General features: G+C 40.4%; 1 pseudogene; it reads left to right on the plus strand.

The window, feature by feature from the left end:
- Positions 1–570: 570 nt before the first annotated feature.
- On the plus strand, positions 571–1,293 carry LOC100765655 (annotated as a pseudogene).
- The last annotated feature ends 6,016 nt before the right edge of the window (positions 1,294–7,309 follow it).

A 7,309-nucleotide genomic window follows, 5' to 3' on the forward strand; every position in this document is an offset into this window, starting at 1 on the left:
ACCAGCCAAGCACAAGCCAAAGCGGGCCAGGGGCAGCAAGGCAGCCAGGCCAGAGAGAAGGGAGAAGGGAGCAGAGAGTCTCCATGTGTGCGGTCCCTTAAGAACCATTCCCTTAGACTTCCCCTCACCATGCCCTCATGGGCGTGTACTGGCACACCTGTCCAGGCTACTAGGAGGCCGGGCTACAGTGTCTCCCTACAATTCCCCTTTTAGTCTAAAAGAGGATTAAAACTTAATAGTGTAAAACATCCAAAATTAACAATCATAAAGGTGAAATACAAGAAGATACAATAATCTGCTATTGTGCATCCTAACTATGTCTATTCCGGCTAAGCCCTAAAGTTATGTGGAAAGGATGTCTAACTCCTTCCAATCCCAACTCTAAACAATAAGAAAGCTATTCCTAACTAGCCTTACACTACCCTAATAAACAATAATGGGGAACGGGAGCATAGCATCTTCTAAGTTACTTCTTGCTGAAATGGGGCGATGGTAGCCTTGTGGGGTTCTGTGGAAAAAAATGTTAGCACAGGGAAAATCTCTGTTGGGTTATCTCCAGTTCACACTGACCTTCAGCAAGTCTGTCAGAGCGCAATGGCGCCTTCCAGGAAGTTCTTCGTTGGGGGCAACTGGAAGATGAATGGGAGGAAGAAATGCCTGGGGGAACTCATTTGCACCCTGAACGCAGCCAAGGTGCCGGCAGACACTGAGGTGGTTTGTGCGACCCCCACCGCCTACATCGATTTTGCCAGGCAGAAGCTAGATCCCAAGATTGCTGTGGCTGCACAGAATTTCTACAAAGTGACCAATGGGGCCTTCACTGAGTAGATCAGCCCTGGCATGATCAAAGACTTAGGAGCCAAATGGGTAGTGCTGGGGCACTCGGAGAGAAGGCACACCTTTGTGGAGTCCGATGAGTTGATTGGACAGAAAGTGGCCCATGCCCTAGCCGAGGGCCTTGGAGTGATCGCCTGCATTGGGGAGAAGCTAGATGAAAGAGAGGCTGGCATCACTGAAAAGGTTGTTTTCGAGCAAACCAAGGCCATCGCAGATAATGTGAAGGACTGGAACAAAGTTGTCCTAGCCTATGAACCTGTATGGGCCATTGGTATTGGCAAGACTGCAACACCTCAACAGGCCCAGGAAATACATGAGAAGCTTCGGGGATGGCTAAAATCCAATGTCTCTGATGCAGTGGCTCAAAGCACCCGAATCATTTATGGAGGGTCTGTGACTGGAGCAACCTGCAAAGAGCGGGCACCAAGTGAGGAGAGATCAATCCACAGTCCGTAAGGCTAAGGTTTCTTTATTCAGATAACACCAGCCGATTGCAAGCCAAAGCGAGACAGGGGCAGCAAGGCAGCCAGGCCAGAGAGAAGGGAGAAGGGAGAAGAGGGTCTCCACGTGTGCTCGGTCCCTTAAGAACCGTTCAGCATCACCTTAGACTTCTCCTCACCATGCCCTCATGGGCATGTCCCGGCACACCTGTCAGGGCTACTAGGACGCGGGGCTACAGTGTCTCCCTACAAGATTGTAACATAAGTGCAGTGTGCTATCCTAGGAGGGATCCTGAAACATAAAAAAAAAAAGAAAAAGAAAGGAGAAGTTAAAGAAATCTGGGCCTCAATATTGACTCATTAACTGTGATGGATGTACTGCAGCAATTTAAGGTGTTAATAAAGGGAGAAATATGTGGAGGGTCTATAGGAACCTTTTTATTATCTACAATTATGCAAAGACCATTCAGAAAAATACAATGGCATACACCATTCTTCAAACCACTCAGTTCTTTCTGTATTCTGAAGAACTGCAAAGTGGACTTTTTACTCTAATTGCTTAGTTCCTTTAGTGCTGCAAAGCACTCAGAATGCCAATGGTGAGAATTCCCTGCTTTGAAGTCTGTAATCTCTATCCCTGCTGGCATTAATTCTGATCCAAATGTAAATAGGTTCAGATACAAACTGGTTACAATAACGAGAATCTTTGCAGACCCTTAGGATCAATGGGAAAGTGTCTCATTAAAGATTCACACTTTACTTGCTAGTGGCCCCATAGTTTTTTACCTCAGCTAGCTCCCTTTAGAGAAAGGTTCCTCATGGGTATGGGAAATCTCCAACTTGGGATGATCAGCCAGGTCTCTTCCTCAAGTGAAGGGTCTCCCAGGAGCTTTAGTAACTATGCCAATCAGTACATCACCGTGCTGTATAGCAGTAGAAGCTTATAAAACTTCTGGACCAGAGTTCTCTCACCCTACAGCAGAGTGTATAATGATAAAGTGAGGACATGGTCTGCCCTCATTTTAGATTCTAGGTAGTAATTTAAGTCACACAACAAGCACTTCTGTTATGATAACTCAGGGAAGCAAGTGTGAACAGTGTGCTACCAAAACAAAATTATTGTATATTAAAAAAACTTAAGACTTTTTACCTTCCTGACTTATCACTGGTAATTCAAGAGAAAGCTCTTCTGTTGTTGACCCTTAGAAATCTTGTTGAACTCCTCTTGTGTAGAACTTTTATAGGGGTATTTGTGTGTGTGTGTGTGTGTGTGTGTGTGTGTTTGAACACATTGTATAAACTTAATATTCTTGACAGAAGAGATTTAACACCCATTTTGACCAATGTCAATGAGATGCAATTCTTTACTAACACTTTGTATGTATTATCCAGATCAGCTGTGAACTCCGTGAATGTCAGTTTGTTGCTTCCCCTCTGTCTACATCTTCACAGTGTCAGGGGCATTTGTATCTATGAATCTAATAACTGTTCTTGTGCATCCTAGTATTCCAAGTGATAGAGTGAAAAGTAACATAGGAGAGAGGGTAAGTTAGAATGGAAATTGGGAACATGATTTCTCCATCAGAATTAAATATATACTGTCTTTACATGATGTCCAAAGCTATCTGACTATATCACTAAGGTCCTCTCCAGGGTCTTTGAAAGAACCCTAGCAAGAAAATGTGAACATTCTGTCTTATTAGCCTTGTGGTTAATTTGTTTGTTGACTCATATTTACATCTGGGAACACGCCAACTGTCTTAAGAACACAGTAGTTCATTCCAGAACCCAGATAAGGAGCTTCATGTGGCTCTTGAGTTCAGCACAGAGTTCTCAAAATACAAGATGTACAAGAGCCTCTGTCCAGACTGGTGCCCAGGAAATGTATTAAGGAAGTTATCAGAAGAGGACCCTCATTTCATGAAAGAGGAGACTCCATAGACAGTTCTTCTAATCATGTCTTCTCACAAATAGCTCATGGAATATTCATTTAAACAAATAGTTTTAGTTCAATCCACATAGAAATAAAATTTAGAAGAGGAAACACCTTTGCTTATCTGTATTATAAAGCATGTAGTCTTTACACATATTTGTTTGGCAAATGATAGATCTTCCTCATACAAAGCAATTAAAAATATCTGTTAATTGTCAGGCAGTGGTCGTATAAAACTTTAATCCCAGCACTCAGGAAGCAGAGGTAGGCATATCTCTTTGGTCTACAAAGCAAGTTCCTGTACAGCCAGGGCTACAAAGAGAAACCCTATCTTGAAAAAAAGAAACAAAAAAATCTGTTAATTGTCTAAATAAAGCCTAGATATTCAACATCAAATACTAAATTGTTCCATCAAAAATTTTCTGTTTTATATCAATAAGCAGTATTATATAAGATTAAAAATGTTATAATGCACCGGGTGTTGATGGTGCACGCCTTTAATCCCAGCACTCAGGAAGCAGAAGCAGGCAGATCTCTGTGAGTTCGAGACCAGCCTGGTCTACAAGAGCTAGTTCCAGGACAGCCTCCAAAGCCACAGAGAAATCCTGTCTCGAAAAAAAAAATTATAATGCTATAAGACATACTGAAGTCTGCATTATTTTCTGGTAAAAGAAGAATGAGATGACTTAAATTCTTTGTCTGAGGTCAGATAGTGGGGTATTTGTTTTCAAATGTGTTAATAATAGAAGATGAGATACTAATAACAGTCACAGATTAAGTAGTTGTAGATGAACCCCATAATGACATCTTTAGTGGGAAATTCTAACCTCAGGAGCTCAAATTCAGGCAAAATGTTCATTGGGTCTGTCACTACAATGACTCATTGTTGGAAAGATTATAAGCAGCCACTGTTCCTTCAATAATATGTTTGGTTTGCTTATAAAATTTCCCTGAAGTCCAACCAAGTTAGTGGTTATGGTTTTGGATGCAAAAATCATTATAGCAGGTAAAACCATCAACAAAGTGTTTCAACATATTGGGGTTTATGTTTTTCTCTGTTTCAAGTTTCCATGAAGTTGTTTGTTGCAAACACATTCCTTACTTATACAGACTGCTGTATATGTACTTGGATATGAGGCTGATTAATAATGTTATGATCTTATCAAAAATAGAACACTGTCTAGGGAAACCCACAGAAACAGATGACCTGAACAAGGGGAAGCTCATGGTCCCCAGACTACCAGTTGGGAAACCAGCATAGGACCGAACCAGGCCCCCTGAATATGGGTGTCAGTTAGAAGGCCTGGGCAGTCTATGGGGCCTCTGGTAGTGGAACAGTATTTATCCTTAGTGTATGAATGGACTTTGGGATCCATTCCTCACAGAGGGATGCTCTCTCATCCTAGACACACTGGGGAGGGCCTAGGCCCTGCCCCAAATGATGTGACAGACTGTGATGATTCCCCAATGGAAGGCCTCACCCTCCCTGGGAGCAGAAGGGGGGATGGGATGGGGGATTGGTGGGGGCCATGGGAGGATGGGAGGGAGAGGGAACTGGGCTTGATATGTAAAATAAGATTGTTTCTAATTTAAATATAAAATAAATAAAACACTGTCACTGGACACCTGAAAAGAAAATATTCCTGAATCAAATCTTAGCTTAAAATAGCAATGACTCCACTAAAATTTTTGTATGAAATACAAACAAGAATTTGAGTAATTTTTGTATTTTTTATTTCTACTTTATATAATTTTCTATGCTCCAGTTACAAGTCAATCTTGCTAGGACTTTGGTCTCATATACATTATTATTCTTTCCTCCAGGAAAACTCACTTCAAAATGTGATACTCAAAGCTCATGCCATTTTGGTTGAGGTTATTATACCAATCCTACTATTAATTATTCCTCAACACCCTTCTAAAACTTGCATGATTGTTTCTCTATCACTAAGCATATTTTGTTGTCCAGAAGGTAGTACAGATCAGAAACATCTATTAGACTAATGTATTAGCAACTTTTTTGTTGCTATGATAAAATAGAACTTTTATGACTAAAAGCAACATAAGGAAGGGTTGATTTTATCTCATACTTTCAGAGAGCTAAAATCCACTATAATAAAGAATACAAGGCAATAGGAAAGTATGACAACAGTATCAAGAATCTGCCTGACCATATTTTATCAGCATGTAGGAAGCAGAGAAAGACGAAGACCTTTAACCCTCACATTCTCTCTCCATTGACACACTTCCAAAAAGGCTCCATCTCATAAGATCCCCTAACTACCCCAAATGGAGCCACCAACCAGGGACCAAGTGTTCAAATATGTGAGTTTATGGGGAAAATTTGTAATTGGAACCATCATAACTAATGAGAATACGGTATAATCAAGATATTAATATAAAGGAGTTTAGATGTTAGATCCATAAGTTAAGGAAATTATGTTTATAATATCACAAAACTGACGATAACTAAGTAAGAATGCTCTGTTGAATTCTAAAGCAAATTAACTGAGGGATGAAAGAAAATATTCTAAACACAGACTAACATCAATGTCTTACCACTTACAAAAAGTAAGCGGCACTAGGGCAAGTGAAGGCTCCAAGAGAATGGGTCGAGATAACTTTCAAACATTCTGCGTCAAATATGGAAACACGAGAAATTAATTTCTTGTAGAGATGTTAGATCTGCATTTGCATAATCAGGCTCAATTATTAAGAATGCCATGGAAATAAATTCTAGCTGAGGAGACAAAGACAATAGGATGGGACCAGGTTCACACAAGAGCACTATTGAGAATAAACTATGAGAGCTGAGACAGAGGCAGCATCAACTTCAAATTAGATCTCAGTGCTATGTAATCAAAATAGAGGTATTTCCTGGAGCACAAAAAAAGACAGAACATTTTTATTAGCATCTTTTAATTATAAATATTAATGGTTTGGGTGACTTCTCACATATATTTATGCTATATTTTGATCACATTCACCTCTCTAGTATCTTCTCTTGTCTTTCTTCCACCCCAGCTGATCTCATTCTTTTTCCAAGTCTTTCCTCCTCTACTGTCATGGCTTTGGCTTTTTTGATGCCCCAGTGAGTTGAGTCAGGATTGCTTGCATGAGCAGATAAATCTTAATCACATACTTATGTTAAGCTAGCTGGCATGATCTAAGTGTGAGTAAAACTTCAAGTCAGCAAACACATACACACACATACACACACATACACACACACACACACACACACACACACACACACACACACACACACACACACACACATACACACATGTCTATTTATAGTATACCCAGAGAGGCATATAGGTATGTGACTGAATGAGCCATTCATTCCTCCTTCTTCATCTTAGAGGGAGGAGATGTGCCTATTGCTTGTCCTCTGCACATCTTCTTACTTAGCTGCTTTCATCATTGGAGTCTGAAATGGTTTAAAACATTCAAATATACAATTCCTTCAGAGAGGAGATTGGGATCAGAATAAGACGACAACTAAAGACTAACAATAGCCAACCAAAATTAAGCGTAAGTATGCTGGCATATGTTAATAAAACACAGAGGGCCTATAAGTTTACCAGTATTAAAAAACACATTCTGGGGAGAATTTTCATGACCTGTGTGAATGTCATTTCAATCTAGGGAAAATGAAATGAACACACAAAGTCAGAAGCAAAAATCTCCGTACATAAAACTATGTTGTTGAGGACTGGGACGCCTAGGGGGAGCTTGGAGTGAGAAATAGTTATCAGAAACATTGGTAAACTTGATCAGACTTTAATAAAAAGGTATCATCTGCAGTGAATGTTTGTGTGTGTGTGTGTGTGTGTGTGTGTGTGTGTGTGTACAGGTCAGAGGTGAACCTCAGTGTCTCCCTCAGAAGCCAGTCCATCTTGTATTTTGAGACATGGTTTCTCACTGGGACCTGGGCTTAGTAGGACAGGTTTGTTAGTTAAGAAGCTTAGGGGCATGCTTATTTCCACTTTCCCAGCACGGAGATCCTCAGTACATAGCACCACACTCATCTCTTTACACAGGTTTCATGCAGCACACACGTTATTACTGAGTTTTATCTCTAAAAGCATAACTC

Source organism: Cricetulus griseus, chromosome 2 (genome assembly GCF_003668045.3).
Source record: "Cricetulus griseus strain 17A/GY chromosome 2, alternate assembly CriGri-PICRH-1.0, whole genome shotgun sequence".
Lineage (NCBI taxonomy): Eukaryota > Metazoa > Chordata > Mammalia > Rodentia > Cricetidae > Cricetulus > Cricetulus griseus.